General features: G+C 41.4%; 1 long non-coding RNA gene and 1 pseudogene across 1 annotated transcript; one reads left to right on the forward strand and one right to left on the reverse strand.

Moving 5' to 3' along the window:
- The first annotated feature begins 7116 nt into the window (after nt 1-7116).
- Nucleotides 7117-8832, forward strand: LOC131507987 (protein FAM133B-like; annotated as a pseudogene).
- A 1392-nt stretch (nt 8833-10224) lies between these two features.
- On the reverse strand, nt 10225-24700 carry LOC131506108 (uncharacterized). Its single transcript, XR_009258735.1, has 3 exons — nt 24603-24700; nt 13548-13628; nt 10225-10867 (listed from the first exon to the last, which is right to left on the reverse strand). It is a non-coding gene; the product is annotated as an uncharacterized LOC131506108 (long non-coding RNA).
- Between the last annotated feature and the right edge of the window lie 3264 nt (nt 24701-27964).

The raw sequence follows: 27964 nt of genomic DNA on the forward strand, positions 1-27964 counted from the left end.
TTTAAGATGGAACCCTCAGAAAGAAACCCACTCTGCACAATGACCTATAAAGCCAACCTGCGCAGCTCCAAGCAGAGGCCAGCTGCCCCATCTGCCTGGATTATCTGAGAGACCCAATGACCCTTGACCACAGGCACGACTTCTGTGGCTCCAGCATCCACCAGTGCTGGGAAGACCTATAAGATATATCCCCTGTTTCATCTGTCTCCGCCACTGCCCTGACAGGGACTTAAAGAGGAACACCCACTTTTGTCCCATGTATGATATTGTTAAGCAGCTTCCCACCACAAGGAACAAAAGGGAAGAGAGACTAAGCGGAAAGAGTTAGGGGTCCCTGGAAAAAGAAAGAGGAGACTTGGCTTTGAGACCTAAGAAAGCACATTTTAGGACTGCGGCCATTGATTGTATGATCTTTGCCTGACTTGCTCGAGCACACTTCTTGTGGAACTTCCTAGGAGGTGTCGGAATTACAAAGAAATGCAAAAACCTCAGTAGTTAAGGATTTTAAGGGAACAAAGAAAATGCAAAAACAGTCTCTACCTAGCCGGGAAATAACCTAACCGTAACTGAGATGATAAATCAATGGTAAAAACTCCCAGTGCAGTTTCAAAAGCAAAGACTTATCTAACACATGTTCTTGGGTCGTTTTTTGCAGGATTTAACCCCCTTTGAACACTCAAATACCAGACTAACTGGAGCAGAGAATTGATGACGCTGACCCTTGCTGGCCCTTGTAACTTCAATCAGCTAGGACCTGGACTCTGTCAATTTAGGATGTCTTTTGCCCCAATCCTTTTTTTTTTTTTTTAAGTTTATTTTTATTTATTTTGAGAGAGAGATAGCAACAGGGGGAAGACTTTTGCCCAACTTCTATACTGAACTCTCCTTTGCCCAGCCCCTTCATGAATATGCATGCACCCCTAACTTAAAACTTCCCTAATTTTGTTGTTTGGGGAAACACGGCTTTGGGAAACATCCCTGGTGTTCTCTTGTTGCAAGTAAAACCCTTTCTTTTCCTTATCCTTTGGCTTGTTTGTGTCTTTTGGCTCAATACCCACCAAGAGGCAAACCCAGTTTCCACTAACAAAACCCTTGTGTGAGAAGTGCAGATTCTGGCTCTGTTCTGTGAGAAGGATCTGAAGCTATTGTGTCCCCAGTGCAGGGTCTCCTCTGACCTCCAGGACCACACCCTGACACCCACTGAGCAAGCTGCAGCTGGTTACAAGGAAGCAGTTCAAAGGCTACAGTGAGCCTCTGAAGAAGCGGGTTGAAAATGTTGAATGGCAGTTAGAAATCCAAGTCTCAGGGGCGCCTGGGTGGCGCAGTCGGTTAAGCGTCCGACTTCAGCCAGGTCACGATCTCGCGGTCCGTGAGTTCGAGCCCCGCGTCAGGCTCTGGGCTGATGGCTCGGAGCCTGGAGCCTGTTTCCGATTCTGTGTCTCCCTCTCCCTCTGCCCCTCCCCCGTTCATGCTCTGTCTCTCTCTGTCCCAAAAATAAATAAAAAACGTTGAAAAAAAAAAATTTAAAAAAAAAAAAAAAAAAAAAAAAGAAATCCAAGTCTCAAAAGTACTTGCCTTAAGGTGGAAGGTGAAAAAGTAGAGGGGGGAATTACACTCTGAATATGAAGAACTACAGCATTTTACTGGAAGAGGAATAGGATGCCCTTTTTTAAAATTTATTTTTGATGGAAAAGAAGGATCTTGAAGAATAACGAATTGAAAACAAAGGCCATTATTCAGATCATAGTTCCAATCCTAAAAGAAAAAACAAAACAAAACAAAACAAAACAACTGCCAGAGTCCAGCTCCAGCAGGTCCAGGGGTTCCCGAAGGATGAACGGCATCGGCGAAAATAACAAATAACAAAATAACAAAATAACAAAATAACAGCTTGTTAGACCGGCCGCTTTATTGTGGCAAACGTGGCATTATATTTGTTAGCAATTTCCTTGTAGCGTGCGTCATCTATGTTTCTCCGCTTTACCTAATTCTAAAAATGTTCCTTTGTGCAATCACCCATTAAGGAACATCATGGTTATTTTCTTGTAACGTTCACTCCTGCGCTTTGCTTATTGATTAATTTCTTCATATTACTTTCATTATGTGTCTACATTTATTTATAGTTTATAAAGCGTTTGCTTCACTATTTTCATGAAAGGTCATCTAACTCTCAACACCTCAAGTGGAACATTTACAGAGACATGACTTCTTAATTGTTCCTTTGAGCCATTTGCGGTACAAGGACCAAAAGTCTTCCCTTCGGTCTGAGGTGCTGGGAGGGAGCCAAGAGGGCCCTGGGAACCCAGACTTATGCGCTCCCAGAGAGACAATGTATACCTAGGAACTAATGAACCATTCTGTACCCTAACCCACCAGGTCCAGTTACCATCTTGAAAGCCTCCTGGGGGCCAAGTGGGCCTAGGGGTTGGAGTAACTTGTATCCATAGCTACATTCCTTTGTTGCCAGAATGGGGATTTTTAACCCATTAGTCCTCCTCCTTGGCTGGGAAATATATGGGGCTATCCTTCCTTTAGGTAGGGGACGGGCAGGCAGGGGTGGCACCAGTTGGATATAAGGTTTCTTTTTTGTCCTGGGGGTCATCCCCAGAAAATATCCCTGAGTTTGCCCCCATGGGTTTATTTTGAATCATCAATGCCAATTGGACCAGAAGGGATACCAGTAGCTTCCCATTCGGAGGGTCGCTATGCGTTGCCCTTCCGCCAACTACTCAGGCTGTGCCATCGGGAAGTCTGGATGGATCGGCTTCCAGCAAACAACAATGCTATGTGAAATAGCAAACAAGTGTGTCCAGGCAGACTTATATTTAGTGATAGGTATTGGACATATACATACATAACAGACATAAAAACCTAAAAACTCCAGAAGTTTTTTTATATTAATTAAAGAGACTTATTATCTCTTTCACATTTTTGTCCTGCAAAAAAATTATCAACACATTAAGGTGGATTTAACACTAGATCCTAAAACTGCCCACCCAGACTTATATCAGAAGACAAAACAAGTACGAAATATGGAAAGACACAAACTTTCCATATAATCCCAACACATCTACTTTCTACCCTACTGTCCTGAATTTTGGAGGGTTTGATGCTGACGGGCAGATAGAAAGAGGCCCTATGGATTTTCCGTAGGTTTGTGCAGACTCTTCTTCGGAAATGCTTTTGCAGAAGTGCCTGGGTGCTTAGTGAGTTAAGCATCTGACTTTGATTCAGCTCATGATCTCACGGTTTGTGAGTTGGAGCCCTGCATCAGTCTCTGTTCTGACAGCTCAGAGCCTGGAGCGCAGAATCTGAAGATTCTGTGTCTCCCTCTCTCTCTGTCCCTCCCCCACTCATTCTCTCTCTCTCTCTCTCTCTCTCTCTCTCAAAAATAAATGAACATTAAAAAAAAATGCTTTTACATCCTTATCACCAAAGAGATACTGCTGGCAAACTCAGGATTCAAGTGGGTGATGGGGTCCAAAACACATGGACTGGCTTTTTCTGGATCATGAGTTGGAGAGGTCTCATTTTTTAATATGAGTAATATAGGTCTTATATTTATACCTTCACCGATACTTTCACACAAAAACTTTGGCCTGACATCTCTATTGGATCTACTTCAAACTCTCTTACTATCTGTCAAATCACAGATGAGTTGTGAACTCGGAACCCTGTATGTTGTTGTATTTTCTTTCTGTACTCTGGAATGTCCTTAAGATAATGTATAATCTCTGTTATGTTTTGGATAACATGATTTCAAGAGTTAGTGTTTTATGTTTTCAACATCAAGAGAGTCACTTTTTATTCTTCTATATCAATAACTAATGAGAATATAGAATTTGTGTTGTTTCATGGAAATGACAAGGGAATCAACTAGAAATTGCAATTTTGCAGTTCTAAAAGCAAAGACTTCAAATTGAGCATGTTTTATTTGCCATTCACGTTTTATCAATACCAGTAAATGTACTTTGTGACTTCACCTCATGTTATATATACACGTGTCCTGTAAATTCAACAGTTTAAGTGTCTTAGAAGTCCATGTTGACAATGGTTGGAAGACACAGATTTAGGCAGGAGTCCTCAGCCTTCTGCTTTGTTGGAGAAATGGAAATCAGGAGGAACTTGGAAGTGTTTAGACCATTATTTAAAAACTCACTTCGTACAGAAGAATTCCAGAAAGAGATGAGGAGGGTGTATTTCACGAAATGGAAATTGAATCAGTCGTATGGGATCCTCCAAAAAGGGCTGACAAAATTCTCTTTTCACACAATAAACCAAGATAGAACTGAGTAGCTAAGTTTAATAACTAAGACATTTGCAGAGTTGGGTGACTAATCTTCCTAACTAATTCATGGGTGTCAAATTTACACTCTAGCAAAATTTATAAAATTTGAGTAAAAGAAAAATTATAATGCTGTTTTTCTCCTGAAATTTACTCATTTAAATTGCATACATTTTTATATTATATTATATTATATTTATTATATTATATTATATTATATTATGAGAGTGAGAGCAAGGAAGCAAGGAAGAGGGGCAGAGGGAGAGAGAGAGAGAGAGAGAGAGAGAGAGAGAGAGAGAGAGAGAGAATCTTAAGCAGTTCCCATACACAGCATGGAGCCCAATGCATGTGGGTTTGATCCCACAATCCTGGGATCATGACCTGAGCCAAAATCAAGAGTTGGATGCTCAACCTACTGAGCCACCCAGATACCCCAAAATGGCATATATTTTAGTGTTCAGTCTACTTGTCTCATATTTCATACTACATGACCAGTGATTAACTCATAATAATTATATCTTAAATTATGGAATAGATGTGTGTGCTGTTTTACTACTCATAACTCTGTTATTTTAGGAAAGCAAAGGATAAAGGTTTTGAGAACTCATTTTATAAAAATATAATTAACTTCTCTAGTAGTCAACATTTTAACCATATTTTCCCCCAGTTTTTAAGATATAATTGATTTATAGTCTATATAAGTTTAAGGTATTCAACATAATTTACATATATTATGTAAATATATTACACATATTATGAACCGATTACCATGGTAAGTTTAGTTAATATCTATCATCTCATAAACACCAAAAAAAAAAAACCCAACATTTTTTTTCTTGTGATGAGAGCTCTTAGCATCAACTCTCTCTTAACTCTCAAATATATCGTACAGCCGTTGTCAGCTATAGTCATCAGGATGCACATTTCATCTCCAGCACTTATGTATCTTATAAGTTTGTACCTTTGACCTCCTTCCTCCACCTTTCTCCCTCCCCGCCACCCCCTCTCTGGTAACTACAAGTCTGATCTTGTTTTCTATGACTTTGGATTTTTTTTTTTTTTTTTTTTTTTTGGTTAAGATTTCACTTGTAAATGAGATCCTATAGTATTTGCCTTTCTCCATCTGATTTATTTCAGACACAGCGTAATGCTCTCAAGTTTCATCCATGTTGTCACAAATGTGTCACATGTGATACAAATGTCACTAAATCTTTTTTTAGTGACTGGATAATATTCCGTTGTGTGTGTGTGTGTGTGTGTGTGTGTGTATCCAGGAAGGGACTGCCTCTCCTTTGGTTACTTAATCCCTAGAGAGAACAAACAATTTGCCTGAGACTCTGGCTTTGATATGTAAACCAACCACTTCTGAGACCAGTCCAGCATCAAGCCTACTTTTATTAGGGCTCCTGAAGCTCTGAACACTGCCCCTGAAATCACCCCAGGTACTGAACAAAGAGAAACCACCCCTATCCGAAGGCACCAATTCTAAACCTGTTCAGCTGCCTCACCCATTCATTCCCTTGAAAACTCCAATAAAGGCTCAAGCTAGGCCCTGGTAATTCCTGCATGATTCTGCATGATGTGGTATGCCCTCTCCTCTTGACAAATGTAAATAATAAACTATCTTTTCAATGGTAGCTGTTTCCTGATGGAAACAACAGTTGGCCTCATGTGTTGGCCATACGTGAGTAAAGTCAAAGCTTTCCATTTTTCTCAATGTAACAGCCCTGGCCAGAGTCAGATGTACCCAGTATATACTGGGGTAGGGTGGGGGCAGTCATTTCACTGATGAATGAGAATCTCTCTTTAACTCTGACTGGGAATAATATATTCAATAGAAGAGAAGAAGTAATCTCTAAGGGAAAGAATGGACACATTCTATCAAATTAATTTTTTTTCATAAAAAATATATATATGAAGACTAAACAAGGAAGCTATAAATCAAAGATGATATCAGCAGTGTATATGATTAAAGATTCATTTCTAGAACATTTTTTTTTAATGTTTTATTTATTTTTGAGACAGAGAGAGACAGAGCATGAGCAGGGGAAGGGCAGAGAGAGAGGGAGACACAGAATCCGAAGCAGGCTCCAGGCTCTGAGCTGTCAGCACAGAGCCCGACGCGGGGCTCGAACTCACAAACCGCGAGATCATGACCTGAGCCGAAGTCGAACGCTCAACCGACTGAGCCACCCAGGCACCCCAATTTCTAGAACATTTCAAAATTTTTTATTGGTCTATAAGAAAAAGAAAACCTATTATAGATTGAACATGTGTTTTTCCCCAAAATTCAAATGTTGAGCCCTTACTTGGAATATGATGGTACTTGGAGGTGGGGCTTTTGGAAGTTAATTAGGTTTAGATAAGGTCATGATGGTGAAGCCCTCACAATGGGATTAGTCCTCCAATAAGAGGAGGGAAACCTGTTGCACCTGGAAAGGCCATTCGCACAGAGAGTGAGAAGGTGGCCATCACCAAGCCAGGAAGAGGGCCCTCCCTAAAACCAGAGCATGTTAGCACCCTGATCTCAGATTTCTAGCTGCCAGAACTATGAGAAGTAAATGTGGAAGCCATCTGGCATATGGTATTTTGTTATAGCAGCTGGAGCTAAGACAAAACCTGATATAAAAATGAGTATATTACAGAAGGTATATCAGAGTAGAGAAATCATTAATAGTCCACAAAAAAATAAAAAGACGATGAAGTTTATTAGTAATCAGGAGATTATAATTTAAAACTGCAGTGTGACAGAGGACCTGCGGGGCACCCACTTTGGCCGCCTCTCTGGCTCCCTCGGTGTCTGACCGTGTGTTTAGTCCTGCACCCTGGGGAAGCGGGACAATTGGGTGGCCTGTATGAACCCGATAGCAGTGGCCAGATCAGGGATCCAATCCAGTCTTCAGGGCCAACAATCCAAGATTATCTGAATCGATCAAGGCTTACCTAGGAAGAAGTAAAAGAACAGCTGGAGGGATACCCGGGTGGCTCAGTCAGTTAAGCATCTGACTTCGGCTCGGGTCATGATCTCACAGTTCGTGAGTTCAAGTTCCGCATCCAGTTCTGTGCTGACAGCTCAGAGCCTGGAGCCTGCTTCAGACTCTGTGTCTTCCTTTCTCTCTCTGCCTCTCCCCGATTTGTGCGTGTGCGCGTGTGTTCTCTCTGTCTCTCTCTTTCTCAAAAATAAATATTAAAAAAATGAAAAGAAAAGAACAGCTAGAGAAGAAAAAGAAAGGCCCTAAGACATTGGCTGAATTTGAAGAAAAAATGAATGAGAACTTGAAGAAAGAACTAGAAAAACACAGGGAAAAATTATTAAGTGGCAGTGAGAGCTCATCCAAAAACAGACAGAAAAAGAAAAAAGAAAAGAAGAAATCTGGTAGGTACTCGTCGTCTTCTTCACCCAGCTCTGGTTCTTCCACCAGTTCTTCAGATGCTGAAGATGAGGATAAAAAACAAGGAGAAAGAAAAAAGAGAGAAAGAAGAACCATTCACATAAATCTTCTGAAAGCTCCACGCCAGAAACGGAATCGGACAGTAAGGATAGTTTTAACAAAGAAAAAGAAGTCAAAGAATCCAACTGAGAAGGAAAGGACATTAAAGGAGTCAGCAGAAAAAGAAAGATGTATCCTGAAGATAAACCTTTATCATCTGAGTCCTTATCAGACTCAGATCATACTGAAGAAGTACTAACATGGGAGGGTGGGGGAGAAGGTCAAATGGGGGCTGGACATCGAGGAAGGCACTTGTTGGGATGAACACTGGGTGTCGTATGTAAGTGATGAACCATGAGAATCTACACCAAAAACCAAGAGCACACTGTACACACTATATGTTAGCCAATTTGACAATAAATTATATTTTAAAAATAAATAAAATAAAATACGCCAGCAATAAATAAATAAATAAATAAATAAATAAATAAATAAAAATATATCCTGGCAAAATAAATAAATAAATAAATAAATAAGAAGAAGTATGAGCAAAAAAGAAGAAAAGCAGTGAAGAATGAGAAAAAGAAAAAACAAAAAAGAAAAAGAACCATAAGACACACAGTGAGAAGGGGCGTCTGGGTGGCTCAGTCGGTTTAGCATCCAACTTCAGCTCAGGTCATGATCTCACTCTCCGTGAGTTCGAGCCCCGCATCGGGCTCCGTGCTGACAGCTCAGAGCCTGGAGCCTTCTTCGGATTCTGTAACTCCTTCTCTCTCTGCCCCTCTGCCTCTCGCTCTCTGTCTCTCTCTCTCAAAAATAAATAAACATTAAAGAAACACAGTGAGAAGAAAAAGAAGGCTCCTAGTTCAAGTCCTGACTCACCATAACATTAAGAAAAATCAGGATTCCCTTACAAAGTGCAATGTCTAAGAAAATTTCAACTGTGAAAATTATGACATAATTACTAAAATGCATGAATTGTCTTGTCTTTACAATTATTCCTGGACTGTTCAATAGTCACTCAGAGGCCGTTGTGTGAAAGGGCCGTAACTGTTGCCTGCTGCTTGAACATCTGTTTTTTTTTCTCTTCCAGTGCTTAACGACTCTGGGAGATAATACATTGCAGTTGCACTACTGGCTAAGATATTTGGGGATAAAGTTAATTTTTAAAAAAAAATTTTTTTTTAACGTTTTTATTTATTTTTGAGACAGAGAGAGACAGAGCATGAACAGGGGAGGGTCAGAGAGAGGGAGACACAGAATCTGAAACAGGCTCCAGGCTCTGAGCTGTCAGCACAGAGCCCGAAGCGGGGCTCGAACGCACAGACCGCGAGATCATGACCTGAGCCGAAGTCGGCTGCTTAACCGACTGAGCCACCCAGGCGCCCCTAAAGTTAATATTTTTGACTAGAAGTATCTAATGATAAATCAACAGAAATCGAATCTGGATATATCATTAAGATATAATCAGAAATGATCAGATGACTCTAGTTAACATTTTGAAATAGGGATTACATTGATGTTTCAAAATCCTTACTCTGTAGATAAGCATATTTTAGTTTTCTCCTCTTAAATACTTTTTTACCTAGGGAAGGAGCTTTTAGGGTGGGGAGGGGTGGTTCTCAATCTCTCTCTTTAGCCAGCAGAGTAGCGTGCCTTTTCTCTTCATACATCCTATGTTTGTGGACACAGTAGCCATGCTTCATGGGGAGGTCAGAGCTGTGGGTACAGCGGTCTTGCCCTTAGACATCCTTGGACTCTTGTCATTTGCTGCTTTCAATGAATCAGAGTGACAGCCCTTTGCAGCACGACAAAGCCCCAAAAGCTCTGGGATTTATCTCCCCTTCGATGATACTGTATTTTTTTTAGCATTAGAATGTGTTACAGCATTTGAATTAATTTTGACTACGCTCTGGCTTTGGAGAGGAATCATTGCAAATAGACACTGGTACTTTTTGCACTTGACAGCGAAAAGTTCTAAAATGCATGTTTTATGCTGTGAGTTTTAACCAGTCAGGAAAATTTTACGCACCCAGTGTTCGTTATTTTATTTCTGTATGCCTTTTGTTTAGGCTGCCGGGTTTAGCTTTTATTAACTCCTTATTCTTGCTACCTAAAATCCATGCTGTGTTTAATGGCATGCTTCCCGAGATACTTAGCATGTAAAAAAAAGCAGGCTTTTGACTTTTTTTTTTTTTCTTTAGACAGCTTCGTATTGAAGCTGAGACTTACCATAAACAAGATGAGTGGCAGGCCTGGGATGCTGTGTCTTGTTACATGAAGCTATTGCCAGAATCTCAGTGAATATAACATTTGAGAAATTTGTCTTTGTATATTCATAGCAAATAATGACAATTTAAATGAGAATTACATTATTGCTCTTCCTGTGTCATATTTTTTTATTTTTAAAAACAAATTTTTAATGTTTATTTATTTTTGAGAGAGAGAGAGAAACCAAGCTCAAGCAGGGAGAGTTCAGAGAGGGAGGGAGACACAGAATCCGAAGCAGGCTCCAGGCTCTGAGCTGTCGGCACAGAGCCCAACACGGGGCTGGAACTCACTGACCGTGAGATCATGACCTGAGCTGAAGTCGGACACTTAACCGACTGAGCCACCCAGGCACCCCTCTCCCTGTGTCATCTTTTACTAAGATTTTGTGCTTCATTTCCACTGCTGAATTGTTTACTAGTAACGTTAAAAGGAATTGATAGATCTTTTTCGCTTTACATTTTTTATATAATCAGGTAACATGAAATATAATTTGATGTACAATTTTACCTGTTACAGAGGACATGCTCCTTATAGTGGTATATGTACAAAACATTTTGGCATGACAAGGGGCCGAATCAATAGCTATTTTACTTAAAAAATAATAAATAAAAATAAGATAAAATTACAGTGTGATAGCATTCACACCATTCAGCTAAGCAGTATTCAAAAGAGTGGTGATGCCTGTATTAATCATCAAGGCGGTCAGACAAAATACCACAGACCTTTACTTTCTCCCAGTTCTGGAGGCCAGGAGTCCAAATCAAGGTGTCGTGGGTTCGTTTGCTTCAGAGGCCTCTCTCTTTGGCTTGCCAATGGCCTGCTTATGCCTGTGTCTTCACATGGCTTCTTCTATGTACCCATGCAACCACAATGCCTCTTCCTGTTCTTATAAGAACACAATCATATTGGACTTTGCCTAAGTTACCCATTGTAAGCTCATTTCTCAGTTCTGTATATTGAAGATAATAATAGTCGCTGCTTCAGAAGTTAGCTACAGGGATTCAATTAGATATTTATTTATTTGTTTGTTTATTTATTTATTTTTCAATTAGATTTTTCGACAAACACTTGAAACAGCGCATATAACGTGGTTAGTCAGTACAATGTAGCTGTGTCACCCAAGTCCAAGCTTCCTCTGTTCACACTACATGACAAGCCAATAAGTCGAGAGGCAAGATGCTGGGGGCAAAGCAAGCGACTTTATCTGGAAAGCCAGCAAACTTGTGAGATGGCAGACTATTGTCCCAAAGGACCATCTCCCTCCCGCATGAAATTTGAGCTTCTTTTATGTTAGGACAAGTGGGGAGGGGAGGGAGCCAAAAGATGGCTGACCTCTGATTATATCTGAGGAAGCTGTGTAAGTTCTTTGTCTCTAGTCAATTGATCTTACTGTAGAGGAATCTAGTCATATCATTTCTGTGAATCTTAAATATAGCATAGTCATTTCTACATGTACTCCCTTATCTCCTTGGGTGAGATATATTTCCGGTGAAAAGCAGAAGTTTGCAAATCTTAGCTGCAACATGTCTATGTGCAGGGCCAAGTAGAAGTTTCTAAGCTCCAGGGCACAGTAGCAAGGAAACAGAAGCAACGTGGAGCTAGTCATGCTAAGTTATAATTCCCCAACATCAACGTTCCGTTCCATAATCTTGAGGGATCAGGACAAGGGGACATCACCTCTCATCTGACTGCTTCTTGTTGGACAGGGTCAAAGAGAGGCAATTGTGGAATAGAACAATTTGACCAGACTTATGAAGTATTCCAGAACGCTCTTTTTGCCATTGGGGTCTTAGAAGCAACCCTAGGCATTTGTCCCCCTAAAATTGAATGAATTCTCTTTTTTAAATTCCATTTATTTATTTTATAAGTTCATTGATTTATTTTGAGAGAGAGAGAGCACAAGGAAGAGGGGCAGAGAGAGAGGGAGAGAGAGAATCCCAAGCAGGCTCTGTGCTGATGTGGGGCTTGAACTCCCAAACCATGAGATCATGACCTGAGTCAAAATCAAGAATCAGACCTTTAACCAACTGAGCCACTCAGGCACCCCTAAAATCAAATAAATTCTTTTAGGAATCCAGGGAAAGGGCCTTGAGAACCAGTTTCCTATTCTGATTCACGTTCCAAGGTTTGTTGGAGGCAAGTAGTCTGTTGTCTAATTTTGTCAATATGGGTTCTTCTGAGGAAAAAACGTAAGTGCAGCAGGTGATGTTTAACTATCGTATAGACTCTGCCTTGTTCAGCAAGCACCTGGGTAATTAATAAGAGGCATTTCTAAGGAAACAATAGAAAAACACAGCGTGGAGCAAATTATAAATCTAGTGTCTGAGTCTAAATGCTGCCAATAAGAGGATTTTTAGGTGCTGCACTCAAAGCATCCTCAGATGGAGTGAGTGCAGGCAGACATAATCTGATGGATTTTTCTGGTTCATAGTGGCAATGACTCTGGTGATCCTTCTGAGTGGCCCACAGAGTGATGGGAGCTATTGCAACAATTTCTCTGATATTTCTCTCACATTGTCCAGCTTCAGTTTGCAGGGATGTAGGAAAGACAGCAGTTTTAGTTGTCAGTGATTTCAAGTCAAGAGAAGGGAGAAAATTGGAAACCTTAGTTTGGAGAGTCATAGCTAGATAAGTAGGAAGAAGAATTCAGGTTCTAACCCAGTTTAATAGGCAAACAATCAACACTCAAAGACAACCAGAACTAGAATCTAACATCCTCTAACATCCACAAAGGTGTGTTTTTGAAACATAATTTTTCTCTCTGAAATCACCCTCCTATTTATCAGATAGCCAGATTAAGACTAATTTATTTGTAAAATAAATTTAATTTTAACACACCTGGCCTAATTATTTACATAAGTGTGGCAAGAATACCACATAGGTCTTTTCATTCTGCTTTGCTGGAATCTTTTTTGGTTTTTGTTTTACCTTGTTTTTTTGTTTTTGAGAGAAAAAGTGGGCACACATGTGCCACTGGGGGAAGGGCAGAGGAAGAGAGAGAGAGAATTCTGAGCAGGCTCCACATTCATTGTGGAGCCAGACACAGGGCTCCTATCCCACGACTGTGAGATCAAGACCAGAGCTGAAATCAAGAGTCTGATGCTTAATCAACTGAGCCACCCAGACACCCCTGCCAGAACATTTGAATAAGGAATTTCAGATTGAACTTTTTAATAGCCTCCCAAGGCCAGAAGCCAATCCAAATACTTGCCATACCTATAGCTTTGGGTAAATTCCTCCCTTCTAGAGGTCTCCAAAATATCCTGAGATTCCTACATTTGCCAAGAAGTTACCTTCTTTACTCACTTGGTAAGGCTGCTGGGAGTTCTGTAAGCAATGTATCAAGCCAAAATTTCTGAGGGGTTCTATTGGCTCCCAAACTCAACTTTATTTCTTTAAAGGTGTCTGGTCATATCTGAGTCTCTGCATGCCTCTCAAATATGACATTCCAGTCAAAGCCTTGGTAATCTAACCAATGTTTTCAATGGTGTTCTTTTACAAGGAGAAGATTTTCATTGAACTTAAGCAAAAAACTATAATTGCCATGAAAGAATACTCACTGAGAGTTTCTGAATTCTGGATGGTTCAGGTAGGGAGAAATCATCAACATGTCAATGTGTTTACTTTCCAGTTTCCTTAAACTGGAAAAGCAAACATTAGAAAGCTGTCAATGTTTCAGACAAGAGTAATAAAAACCATAATCATCTTTCTCAATTCTTGTTCTTGTTACTAATTCTTGTTACTAATTCTTGTTCTAATGTTACTAATTCGTGTTCTTTTTAAAAAAAAAAAATTTATGTTTATTTTTGAAAGACAGAGAGAGTGTGAACAGGCGAGAGACAGACACAGAATCCAAAGCAGGCTCCAGGCTCTGAGCTGTCAGCACAGAGCCCGACGTGGGGCTTGAACCCACAAACTGTGAGATCATGACCAGAGCCGAAGTCGGATGCTCAACTGACTGAGCCACCCAGGTGCCCCTCTTGTTCTGTTTGAATGCAGTTTTTCCATTAGTTCTGGAAATTCTTAGTTTAGTTTTATGATCTTAAAGATATGAGAATCTTGTGTTTGTCAAAAGTCCTTTTTCATGAATCTCCTTAAAACTGAAACACATTTGTAAGTGTATCAGCGTGAAATAATAATTGTAAATGACAAAAGCTTCAAAATGGCCATGGTTAAAAATCTGATGGGATTTCATTACATTGTAGTTGATAAGGAAATTTGGTTATTTTTGTGACACATAGCATTTTAACAATTAGGAGTACATGTGATTACCTTATATCAGGGCACATTAAAACTTGAGGAATTTTATATAATTTTTGGAATAGTTACAGCATTTACCCACACAATATAAGCTAAGAGGATTTATCATCATTTCTTTGACAATGCTTCCCATGTAACTTAACATACAAAATAAACAAGCCTAATTGGTTAAAAAGACTTTATTTAGAATTTGAATTTTTTCATAAGTTTGTTAAAAATATCAGAAAGTTTAGGGGCACTTAGGTGGCTCAGTTGGTTAAGTGACTGTCCGACTCTAGATTTTGGCTGAAGTCATGATCTCAAGGTTCACAAGATCGAGCTCTGTGTTGGGCTCTATGCTGACAGCATAGAGCCTGCTTGGGATTCTCTCTGTTTCTCTCTCTCTCTCTGTCCCCCTCCCCTGTTTGTGCTCTCTCTCTCGAAAAATAAATAAATAAACATTTAATTAAAAAACTATGAGAAAGTGGGGCACCTGGGTCGGTTAAATGTCCTACTTTGGGGGCACCTGGGTGGCGCAGTTGGTTAAGCGTCCGACTTCAGCCAGGTCACGATCTCGCGGTCCGTGAGTTCGAGCCCCGCGTCAGGCTCTGGGCTGATGGCTCGGAGCCTGGAGCCTGTTTCCAATTCTGTGTCTCCCTCTCTCTCTGCCCCTCCCCCGTTCATGCTCTGTCTCTCTCTGTCCAAAAAATAAATAAAAAACGTTGAAAAAAAAAATTTAAATGTCCTACTTTGGCTCAGGACATGATCTCACAGTTTGTGGGTTCGAGCCCTGCATCAGGCTCTGTGCTGACAGCTCAGAGCCTAGAGCCTGCTTTGGATTCTGTCTCCCTCTCTCTCTGCCTCTCCTCCATTGCACTCGGTCTCTTTCTCTCTCCCTCAAAAATAAATAAACATTAAAAAAAAAAAAAAACTATGAGAAAGTTTTTAAAAAATCAGATTAAAGCACATACCTAAGTAGGATTATAGCTCATTATGAAACTTAATGTTTAATTATCTATTTAGCCCAGGTGGCAATAAGAGATTCTACAGAAGGATATCTAGTTGTTAGCAAAACTTAGGTCCTTTAATATTGAGAAGATTTAGTTTTCTTAAGTAATCAAAGACCTGATGAAGACAAAACATAGACATTTTGTTCTGGGGTAGATTAAAAAACAAAAACAAAGACAAAAACAAAAACAAAATCACCCTTTGTTCATAATTTCTTATTGAGAGTAAACCAACAGTCCAAGGAAACATTGTCATCTTAACAGAGAGAAAAACTAAATTCCAATCTCTTACTAGTGTACTGTTAATACTCATTGACTCCAATTTTATTCAGTCCTGACCATGCACACATACCATTCTTTTCCAAAGGTTCTCCTTCACAAACTTTCTACAGCTTTCTTTTTCATTAGATAAGGCTTCCCTCTCTAAACAATCAGTCTCAATTTAGGACAAAATCACTTTTTTCCCCCTTCGATAAAAATGTATTCTCACATTCTTATAGCTTTCTTACAAACCTCCTATTTTCCCTGCATACAAAGTTGCTTTCCTTATCATTTCTCACAGTCTCAATCACATTTAATGGAATTTTAACTTTTAAAACCTTAATCTCCAGTGAAGACTAAATAGTAACCAATTTTGAACCATTAGAATTCTTTAGAACTCTGGAAAATTTATGGAGATATTTCTTAATTTCTAGAAATGTGTTTTTTCATGGTACAACTTTCAATAAAGCATAAAACATGTTTACCAGCAGACCTAAATTTGTCTTTAGTTTCTCTGTAATAAGAAGCCAAAAGCAGATAAACCTATGTTCAGGAATGAATGTTTCAGTATTTTATTTTATTTGGAAAAGACTTATATATCCAATGAATTCAACTGAATTTACCATTTAACCTAGCAAAACTTCAAAGTTTCAGGTCACCAAAGATTTTGGAAGCTATTTAAAAATCTACCTATAAACCTTTTTATTTATTTAACATATTTGCTCTTAACAATTACCCATGAAGGGGAACCTTGGTGGCTCAGTGGGTTAAGCATCCAACTCTTTTTTTTTTTTTTTTTTAGTGTTTATTTTTGAGAGAGAGAGAGAGAGAGAGAGAGAGCACACGCGCACACACACAAGTGGAGGAGGGGCAAAGAACAAGGGAGACACAGATTCCTTAGCAGGGTCCAAGCTGTCTGCAAAGAGACAGACTCAGGGCTCTAACTCACGAACTGTGACATCATGACCTGAGCCGCTTAACCAACTGAGCCACCCAGGTGACTCTTGATTTCAGCTCAGGTCATGATCTCACAGTTCCTGAGATGGAGCCTTGAGTCAGGTTGTGCACTGACAGTGCAGAACCTACTTGGGGTTCTCTGTTTCCCTCTCTCTCTCTGCACCCCCCCCCCTCCCCATTTGTGCTCCTGCTTGGGCTCTCTCTCTCAAAATAAATAAATAAACAGTGAAAAAACATAATTACCCATGAAAACTTTGTGAGGCAGAAAAAATTAACCACCATTTGAAGTCATTTGTGCTGACAAATTACAACAAAGACAACATGAGTTTATTTGACATTTAGTCAACTTTGGTAAAATGAAAGTTTTATATTTAATGCTGATAACTCTAAAGACATGTCTATTTTAATTAAATCAACACCTTTGAATTTTAGTTCTCCAAACATCATCCCAGATTATGTGAACTTGAAAAACATTTGGGTTAGTTTCTGTCTTTCTGAGTTTTAAAATGCCCAATTTTTATAAGCACTTGCTTTAAAAACAATTAAATAGAGCTCCTTTCCAAATTAATTTTGAGCAATAGAGAAAATATCTCACATTTAAAACTTTTACAGACACATATACACAAACAAGATATAAACCAAATCTAGCCTTTATTTCATTAATATTTTTGGAGAGGACATTAAAGATCCAATTTCCAAATATCTCTTTTTTACAAAACAAACCTAATTGCAAGATAGCATTACAATTTATGGATCCATTAATTAGTCATTTCCCATTTTCCAATTAGAACATAGCTGGTTTTAGGGGCACCTGGGTGGCTTAGTTGGTTTGACTTCAGCTCGGGTCATGATCTCTCTCTTCGTGAGTTTGGGCCCCACACCGGGCTCACTGCTGTCAGCCGATCAGCACAGAGCCCCTTCAGATTCTGTTCCCCTCTCTCTTCCTCTCCCCCATTGTTCTCTCCCCATAAATAAATAAATATTAAAAAAAAAAAAACATGGTTGGTTTTGTCCAAAGTACCACAAGCTGCATCAACAAACAAAATGAAGCCCAGAGTATCTCTGTGAATATTCATTCTTCGCCAAAAGTAGGATTTTCACCAACTGAACTAAATGGCTTTCTAAACCTGTTAAGAGACCCAAACCAAACCCCTCTATTTGGAGAAAACAGAAGGGGAGGAAGAAAGCTAAGAGTCACTAATATTTGTAGAGATCATTAAAGCCCAATTTCCAAATATCTCCCTTTTAGGAAACAAATCTAACATGGGTAAAACTCCAATGAAGATTCCCCTCTCCAGCAGGGTGCCCAGGACAAATGCAAACAAACATCTTTTGTTCCCCAAGGAAAAGCCAGTACAGAAGGGAAGGGAGTTTCTGGTTGTACATGCAGGAATGACTTACCCTACTTTAGGGTCCATCAACTCACAGTTTGTTGAATTCTTGTCCCAGCAGCCTAGTGCAGGGGCTATTCAAAGAAGTCAAGTCCAAGAGGAAGCCCCTGGAACAAATTGTCCTGACAGTTGCTAGGGAATCCCTGATGCAGGCCAGCTGGCTGTGACCTGGCTGGCTTGCTAAGTCTGTAAAAGGGTCCAGGCTAGTCCTGCTCACCTCGGGACAGGCCAATAAGTCGAGAAGCAAGGAAAGCAAAGCAAACCAAGGAGATGCGGACTACTGTTCCAAAGAACCATCTTCCCCAGCTCCCCAGCATGAAATTCAAGCTTCTTTCATGTTAGGAAAATGGGGAAGGAAGGGGTTCTTTTTTGGGGGGGAAGGGGTTCTTCAGAAAACATTCATCATATTTATAATATTTCCCATTGAGGCTTTTCCTTTAAAATGCCAACACATTTTATTTGTATTTATTATTGTTGTTTTGTTTTGTTTTCTGGCTTGTTTTTTTTTGGGAGAGAATCTTAAGCAGGCTCCACACTCAGTGCAGAACCTGACTTGGGGTTTGATCCTATGACATTGGGATCATGACCTGATCTGAAATCAAGAGCCAGACGTTCAACTGACTGAGCCACCCAGGTGCCCCCAAAAGTTTATTTTATTTTTATTTAAAAATGCCAACACATTTTAGGGTACCTGGGTGACTCTGTCCGTTAAGTTACTGACTTCAGCTCAGATCATGATCTTGCAGTCTGTGGGTTCAAGCCCCATGTCAGGTTCTGTGCTGAGAGCTCAGAGCCTGGAGCCTGCTTCTGATTCTGTGTCTCCCTCTCTCTTGCTGCCCCTCCCCTGCTTGCTCTCTGTTCCTCTGTCTCTCAAAAATAATAAACATTAAAAAAAATTTTTTTTAATGTCAACACATTTTAAAATGAAGTATATGTGGGGTGCCTGGATGGCTCAGAAAAGCATGCAACTCTTGATCTTGGGGTCATGAGTTCAAGCCCCATGTTTGGTGTAGAGATTACTTAAATAAATATTTTTTAAAAATGAAATATATGTGCTCATACAGGACAAAAACAGATGAAGCATAGCCATTGAATATATAGGTTGCTGTCATTTGGAGATACACAAAGAAGAATGTTCTATACAAAAACACATATAAAGCATATAAATATTTGCTTTTATTATGTATAGACTATTGGGAAAGATCCATCAAACTCCTTAAAAAGCCTCTACCTCCTGAATGAGCACAAAGAAAGAAGCTGCTACTGAAAGCTTGTCTGTTGCTTATGAGCCTGTGGAGGTTGAGAATTACCGAATGAGTTTGTGAATTAGAAAACAGAGAAAGGACAGTTTCTGGAAACACCTCCTTTAAAGGGCTGAAGATATTAGAATAGGCTGACAGAGAAAAAGCCACATCTGCTCAGCAAATCATGCATCTAATTGAGAGAAACGACACGAGGATTTTTCAAAGCATTCAGTGGATCCAGAAACCTGATCACTGATGGAATTAGAGGGGAGTTTAAGTACAGGAGTAGAAGGAGGTGGGAACAAAGGACCATCAAATCTAGCTTTTGCCCAGAAGATGCAATCAGAGAGGAAGATGGGGAGTGTCAGGAGCCTGTCATTTCCCTGAGGTTGATTGCACCTGGGGTCTTTCCAAACGGACAAAGGATGGGAAACTCCCTACAAGATTATAAAGCTAAACCGAGTCAGATTCTTAACACAACAGTTAACAGAGAACATGGACTATGTTGCATCCTCCCACGCAGAGCGGGCAAGACTAAGTGCTAGGCCAGGAAGGGAGGAGCCTGCAGTCCCGGGTGGGTGGAGCCTACAGTGGCCCCTGAGGCCTTAAGAACTCAGCACAGCTCCCAACCCAGCACAGAGCGAAGACCTGATCCTGCAGTGGGCACGCAAGCGTGTCTCGGGCCACAGGTGAGCGGGCACTCAGGGAAGGGACCAGAAGGAGAGGCGAAGCAGAGCAGGAGCAAGGGCCGGGCGAGCAAGCTGCAGACCAGGGACTGGGGTGGCCCGCGCGGCCGCCTCACCGAGGTGGATGAGGGCGGGAATTCGGGAACTGACCGAGTTGCAGTGATCTGGGAGGCTTCAGACAGGTCCGGAAGCGCTCGGTTGGGTTCATTTACAGGAGATTTTGTAGCCCGCAGAGTGGATAATTTAGTGGGTTCAGAGAAGGAGTCAGTAGGGGAAGGGGGCAGCTGTGGGTGTGCATGTGACTGGACATTGGCTCCTCACCTGGACCCCACCTGAGGGAGGTGTGGGAAAGTCCCAGGGGCTTCTGATGAGCACCTGCTGTGTGCCAGACGCCGTGCTCATTGCAGTTCTATTTTCTTCTTTTTTTAAAAAAATTTTTTAATGTTTATTTATTTTTGAGAGGAAGAGACAGAGTGGGAGCAGGAAAGGAGCAGAAAGAGGGAACACAGAATCTGAAGCAGTCTCCAGGCTCTGAGCTGTCAGCACAGAGCCTGATGCTGGGCTGTAACCCACGGACCATGAAATCATGACCTGAGCTGAAGTCAGACGCCTAACCGTCTGAGCCACCCAGGTGCCCCTGCGGTTCAATTTTCTTAACCGGTGAACTTTGGTGAAGTGTTTATATATGTGTGTGATTACTTAACTGAAGATCAATTAAGTATTTGCTGATACTTTCATATGGACACATATACACCCAATTTCTTTTTATGTTGTGATCAACTATACGGAATTTCTTTGGGTGATAATCACAAGATTTATTAGGTGTGCCAGGGATTTTAACATGATTTTATCCAATATTAATCTAATTTTGAGGACCATGTTAAGAATAATCAGGAAATCGATAATGAAGCAAGCCAATTAAGGGAAGAGCGTTACAAACAGTGGAACTCTGTGTCATGCCAAGTTCCTATTATTTAAAACCAAAACATCTAAAAGGTTGATCTCGGTTTGTATTTGTACTTACACATAAATAAAAAGGGAAGATGAGGATAGTTACCCTTGTTTCAGGTGTCCCTGAAAGGGTTGGGGATCAAGCAACTAGCCCCAGATGACACAGGTGAAATCAGACCCTCACAACATCCAGGCAGTGAGACCTTTCCTCAGCCTCAATCCGGAGATTTCTGTGGGGTTAGAGGAGTGTGGCCAGGGAAGGTGGGGGTGGGGCTGAGGTGGTTGGATGGAAAGAGCATGTGGGCGGATTAGGATCATAGAGGAGAGGACTGCAGGGACCAGGGGGCTTTGAGATGGAGAGAAAGCTCAAAGGTAGAAGTTGCCTAGGTTAGAAAGGGAAGATTAGCCTTTAGGGAAAAAAGCTTTAATTACAGAACAGTTCATTTACCTATAATAGTAGGAAAAATTATAATGAATTCCCATGTACCAGGACACCTCCGTGTACGATTATAAATTAATTTCCAATCTACGTATAGTCCCAGCAATTCTCCTGTGCTATCAGTTGGAGGCAAATCCCTAGGCATCTTCAGATTTCATCTGCAGACAGTTCCTTGTATATCACCTAGAAGATCATTTTTAAGTGATGTCTAATGCCATTATTGCCACTTAAAATAATTAGCAGGTTTTTATGAGATATTCACCTTGCCATATTGAATTCTATTTTTATCCTGTGTTTTTTAATGTTTATTTATTTTTGAGAGAGAGAGAGAGAGCAAGCGGGGGGGGGGAGGGGAGAGGGGAGGGATAGAAAGAGAGGGAGACACAGAATCTGCAGCAGGCTACAGGCTCTGAGCTTGAATTCAAGAATCGAGAGATCATGACCTGAGTCAAAGTCGGACACTTAACCGACCGAGCCACCCAGGCGCCCTTTATCCTGTGTTTTTTAATTTTTTTTTAACGCTTATTTATTTTTGAGACAGAGAGAGACAGAGCATGAACGGGGGAGGGTCAGAGAGAGGGAGACACAGAATCCGAAACAGGCTCCAGGCTCTGAGCCATCAGCCCAGAGCCCGACGTGGGGCTCGAACTGATGAACCGTGAGATCATGACCTGAGCCGAAGTCGGCGGCTTAACCGACTGAGCCACCCAGGCACCCCTAAGTCTGCCTGAATCTCAAGTTTCCCTGGGAGACAGGCTGAAGGGATCTGACACTTTGGGATGGAGGGGAGAGTTATAAGGGTTACAGCTGAAAGAAGGAAGAGAAAGACTGGCTTGGCTAGGAAGGGGCAGTGCACACTGAAAACAATGGTTAGCCTTTTAAAAAATGTTTTTATATAGAACATGCTAAGCTTATAAAATCGAGAAATAGTATAATGAACCCAATGTGTCAGTTTCCTGGGGCTCCATAGCCAAACACCACACGCCAGTTGACGTAAACAACAAAAATGTGTTTTGTCACAATTCAGAGGCTGGAGGTTGAAGATCAAAGTGGCATCAGCTTCGGTTTCTCCCCAGGCCTCACTGGCTTACAGACGGCCTCCTACTCACCTGGCTTTTCCTGTACGCCTGCCCATACCTGTATCTCTTCCTTGTGTAAGGACACCAGTCATATTGTATTAGGCTTCACCTGACCAGCCTCATGGTTAACTTAATCGTTGCTTTGTAGACCTTACCACAAAATAGGGTTACAGGGGTGCCTGCCTGGCTTAGTCAGAAGACCGTGTGATTCTTTTTTTTTTTCTTTTTTTTTTTATATTAACGTTTATTTATTTTTGAGACAGAGAGAGACAGAGCATGAACGGGGGAGGGGCAGAGAGAGAGGGAGACACAGAATCGGAAGCAGGCTCCAGGCTCCGAGCCATCAGCCCAGAGCCTGACGTGGGGCTCGAACTCACGGACCGAGAGATCGTGACCTGGCTGAAGTCGGACGCTTAACCGACTGCGCCACCTAGGCGCCCCAAGACCGTGTGATTCTTAATCTCACGGTCATGAGTTCAAGCCCCACGTTGGGTGTAGAGATTACTTATAAATAAGCTTAAAAAAAAGAAGCATTATTTTAAAAAGTAGGGTCACAGTCTGAGGTACTGGGAGTTAGGGCTTAATCATGAATTGGGGAGGGCACAGTTCAGCCAACATCTCATGTATGCACCCAGTAATTATGCCCCCACTCTTCCCTATCCCTCATTATTGTCAAGCAAATCCTAGATATCATAGGGTTTATAAGTAAATATTAAACTATGTCTCTTTCAAGTATATGTAGAGTCTCTTCATTAACAAAACCACATTATTCCCCTTTTTTAAAATCATCAAATATCACTATTAGTTATGCAAATAACTACAATTATCTTTTTTTAATTTTTATGTGTTGGAGTACAGGAAATAAACCTCATAAAACATCGCCAATGATATATGTGCTCCTTATCTCTTTAATATATATTCTTTTTTTCCTCATTATTCTCTTGAAGGAACCTGGTGAATTGTCCCACAGACTTGCTCGCATCTGGATTTTGCTAATTGTGTCCACACGTCATTGATTTCCATCGCCACCTGGAGTTGTGGCTCTTTCCTTAGAAGAGGATTACGTAGCAAGCTTCGATTCCCAGCCATTGAGTAAAGGTTACAAAAGTGCCAGAAGCAGAGACTGATTGGGGGCTGTAACTCCTGGCAGCTGCTGCAGAGCTGAAGGGAAAGGAGCGGAAACAGGCTCGAGTGGCTACAGTGTGTTGCACATCCGGGAAACCTGCACCTCCTGGCAGCTTTTGAAGGAACAGAGAGAAGGCCGAAGAGTCATCGGCTGCTGACTTTTCTAGCTCCCAGAGATCCAGGCCTTTCTGAAGGGAGTTTCCTCAGACACACACCCTGACCACCCAATGGCCTTTGCAGCCTCCCTGGCTGAGCTCCACGCAGAGGCCAGCTGCCCCCTCTGCCTGGATTACCTGAGAGACCCAGTGACCATTGCCTGCGGGCACAACTTCTGTCTCCACTGCATCCAGCAGTGCTGGGAGGATCTCCAGCACATCCTCCCCTGTCCTGTCTGCCTCCACCACTGCCCCGACAGGAACTTCAGGAGGAACACGCAGTTATGTCATGTGACTGGTTTTGTTCGGCAGCTTCCCGGCGCCAGGAGCAAGAGGAAACTGCCGGACGAGAGACCCCTGTGTGAGAAGCACAATCAGGTCCTGGCCCTGTTCTGTGAGAAGGACCTGGAGCTGCTGTGTCCCCAGTGCAAAGCCTCCTCCGACCACCAGGACCACCCCCTGACGCCCATTGAGCAAGCTGCGGCCCGCCACAGGAAGAAGCTCAAAAGCTACATTGAGCCCCTGAAGAAGCAGGTTGAAGATGCCGAAAAGGGGTTAAAAATGCAAGTCTCAAAATTATTTCAGTTGAGATGGAAGGTCGAAAACCGAAGATACAAAACTGCACTCTGAATTTGAACAATTTAGGCATTTCTTGGTAAAGGAGCAGGGTGCAATTCATATTAGGTTATTAATTGAAGAGAACCGTGTTCAAGAAAAAGTAATTGAAGGCAAAAACCAGATGTCAGACTACCATTCCACACTCAGGAGTCTGCTTAGTGCAATAACCGAGAAGTGTTTGCAGACAGACCTAGATTTACTGACCGGCATTGAAAGTATCCACAACATGTAGGAACACCTAGAGACCCCAGCAGCCTTTTCATATAAATTAAGGAAGGAGATTTGCAGTCTCCCCCCACAGTATTTTGGGCTGCAGAAAATGATCAGCACATTTCAGGTCGATTTGACCCTAGATCCCGAAACTGCCCATCACAACCTTCTTATCTCGCAAGATAGGAAGACAGCAACATTTCAAAAGATGAAACCGAGTGGTGCTCGTAATCCCCAAACATTTACTTCTTACCCAGCTGTCCTGAGTTGTGAGGGATTTGATGCTGGCAGGCATTTTTGGCAGGTAGAAATAAGAGGCCTAGGCGAATGGTTCTTGGGTGTGTGTAAGGAGTCTTTCCCCAGAAGGGCTCTTATATCACCAGTGCCAAACAATGGCTGCTGGCAAATCCAGTTCTGGACCAGTACGGATGGCACAGAGGATTCAGTAAACCTCAAGCACATTGGCATTTTTCTGGACTATGAGTTAGGAGAAATTTCGTTTTACAATTTGAGTAATAATTCACATTTATATACGTTCAGTGAATTTTTTTCAGAAAAACTTATGCCTTATTTTTCCATTGGGCCGTCTTCAAAATCGCTTACGATAAGTCTAGTCAAAGATGAATCCTGAACCACCTTGTAAATCATTCTGTCTGTTCCGTGTTCTCCCTATGTTAGTGGAAAATGCTTGCATTAAAGAGTCTGAGTTCATTTTTGATGTTTGAAGCTGATGTCTTTTAACCCTTACCCCTCTGGCTCCACCCCCTGCCCCGCACCTGGATAAGCTGTTAGGACAGACTGGATGTTCCTTCACTGGACTTGGTGAGGTGGTTCTAATTAAGAAAGTCCCTGCTGCAGAGGCTCTTACCCCCAGTGCCTCTCCTCAACCACCAAAAGAACCCCCAGAGGGTCATCTTTGTCCCTTCTCTCAAGCCATCTTGGATTGGTAGCCACAATGCTCTTCACAAAGAGTCTCACTATGTGAGTAATAAACCATTTGATACTCACTTGGTGTGTTTGTGGTATAGGAGCCAGGGCAAGCCACCCCAAAATATATCAAATGGCATATTAGTTATTTCACATTAAAGCTACTTAGGGGCGCCTGGGTGGCTCAGTTGGACTGTCAGTTTTGGTTCAGGTCATGATCCCAGGGCCATCATGGGATTGAGCCCCATGTTGGGCTCTGAGCTGATTGTGGAGCCTGCTTAAGAGTCTCTCTCTCTCTCTCTCTCTCTCTCTCTCTCTCTCTCTGTCTCTGTCTCTGTCCCTCCTTTTCTCTCTCCCTGCCCCTTTCCCCTCTCCCCACCCCCAACCCTGCTCACATTCTGTCTCTAAAATAAAAAAAAAGAGGGGCCACCTGGGTGACTCAGTCAGTTAAGCATCTGACTTGGCTCAGGTCATGATCTCACATCTTGTAAACTCAGGCCCTGCTCTAGGTGAGCACAAGTCCCACTCCAGGCTCTGCACCTCAGTCGCTCGCTCACACGCACACACTCTCCTGTTGCATCCATACGACTCCTGAAACAGAATGCTACGGGCACCAGTGACAGTTGCAACAAAGTTTATTACAATGAGAGGCAAGGCCGACCGATCGGGACCAACACTCTTGATGAGAGCGTGGCCTCGAACAGCCGGGGTACAGAGTTTTTAAAGCCGATCACATCGTTTTATCATTATCTGGGAACAGAACAGAGAAACAGTTGCCAGATGAGTCAGAAACAGTTATCGAATGAGGTGATTATTTTAGACTTTCTGCCACTAAGTTGCAACCAGTGGATCTCCTTGACCTTGTCTCTGATGCTCTTTTTTTGAGGTTTTGTTTCCTTCATTGGTAAAGCCTGATTCACAAGAGTATGGAGTATGATTTACAAGAGTAAAAGCAAGGCTGTTATCTTTTGACCTTCAGTGTCAGAACAAAGTTGTTATCTTTCAAGCTAAGCGTTAGCCCTGTAGTACAATTTAACCCTTACTCTCCCTCCCTCTCTCTCTCTCTCAAAAATAAATAAAGAAATAGCCAATTAAAACACAGCCATGCAAGAAGGACACTCACACCTTCCTGTGCCCCTGAAAGCAGGAAATTAATCTCCCATGTAAAAGATTCCCTCTCATTCCCTGTACCAGGAGATAAAGAGCCATACTTATCACCAAAGATGGGAAATTTAGAGCCAAAAAGGCTGTATAAAGAACCCTTGTTACTTTTCACTAATTTACTACCTTAGCCCAAATTCTGTTTAGAATTTCTTACTAATTGAAACTCTCAAATATAAGTTTTCTTTGTCCTGTCAACTCCTCAAAAAGTTATTTATTTATCTTAAATGTTTATTTATTTTTGAGAGACAGAGAGAGCACAAGCAGGGGAGGGGCAGAGAGAGAGGGAGTGGGCTCTGTGCTGACCGCAGAGAGCCTGATTTGGGGCTGGAACTGGCAAACCATGAGATCATGACCTGAGCAGAAGTCGGATGCTCAACCGACTGAGCCACCAAGGTGCCCCTTTATTTTTTTTAATTTTAATTTTAATTTTAAATTAAAGAGAGTGAGCAGGGGAAGGGAAGAGAGAGAGAGGGAGAGAATCCCAAGCTTCACTGTCAGTATAGAGTCCGATGAGGGCTCAAACTCACAAACTATGAGATCATGACCTGAGCCGAAATCAGAAGTTGGATGCTTAACCAAATGAGCCACCCAGGTGCCCCCAACTCCTCACAAATTTACTGCCTCTTTGTCTAAAATGTATAAAAAGTGCCCGCCTTTGCTATTTCTTTATGTTTCATTTTTAATATTGGGTCTCTGTGTGCACGCTTTTTTTTTCCTCCTGTTAATCTGTCTCATGTTAAGTTTAATTCTTAGTCCAGCTGAAGGACCTTGAGGGTAGAGAAGAATTTCTTGCTTCCCTTTAGTGGCATTAGCAGTCTTGAAGCCAAAGCTAAGTTTTGACGGATGGAGTGGGGTTCTGCCTATGTGCAGTGACTGTAACTGCATTTAGAATATTATATAATCCCGGGTTAGTTCTTGGGATACTCTGATCCCAAGAACCATGGTATATTTGTTTTTGTTTTCCAACTACCATAAGACATTTACCCTTGTTTTCTAAAATTATAATATTGTATTTGCGGTTCCCCATTTCTCCTGGAAAAGTTGCAGAAGGTATTGTAATTGTTTTTGCATTTCTAATATTTATAAATAAAAATATTACATGACTGATTCTTTGAAAACAAAGCAAAAAACAAAACACCTCTACCACAAGTACATCTCATTTGTCTTTATATCAAGGAGGCAGTGAATGTTTTAAAATTATAGAAGTATGGGGTGCCTGGGTGGCTCAGTTGGTTGAGAGTCTGACTTCAAGTCAGGTCATGATCTCTCTGTTCATGAGTTCGAGTCCAGTGTCAGGCTCTGTGCTGACAACTCAGAGCCTGGAGCCTGCTTCACATTCTGTGTCTCCCTCTCTCTCTCTGCCCCTCCCCCCCTCACACACACTGTCTCTCAAAAATAAACATTAAAAAAGTTAAATAAATTAATTAAATGATAGAAGAAATAGATCTACATATGCAAATATCAAAAATATTTCTAGATATACTTAAGTGTTAAAGCAAAGGACATAGCATGTTTGTATTGTAA

This window comes from Neofelis nebulosa, chromosome 3, assembly GCF_028018385.1.
Source record: "Neofelis nebulosa isolate mNeoNeb1 chromosome 3, mNeoNeb1.pri, whole genome shotgun sequence".
Taxonomy (NCBI): Eukaryota; Metazoa; Chordata; class Mammalia; order Carnivora; family Felidae; genus Neofelis; species Neofelis nebulosa.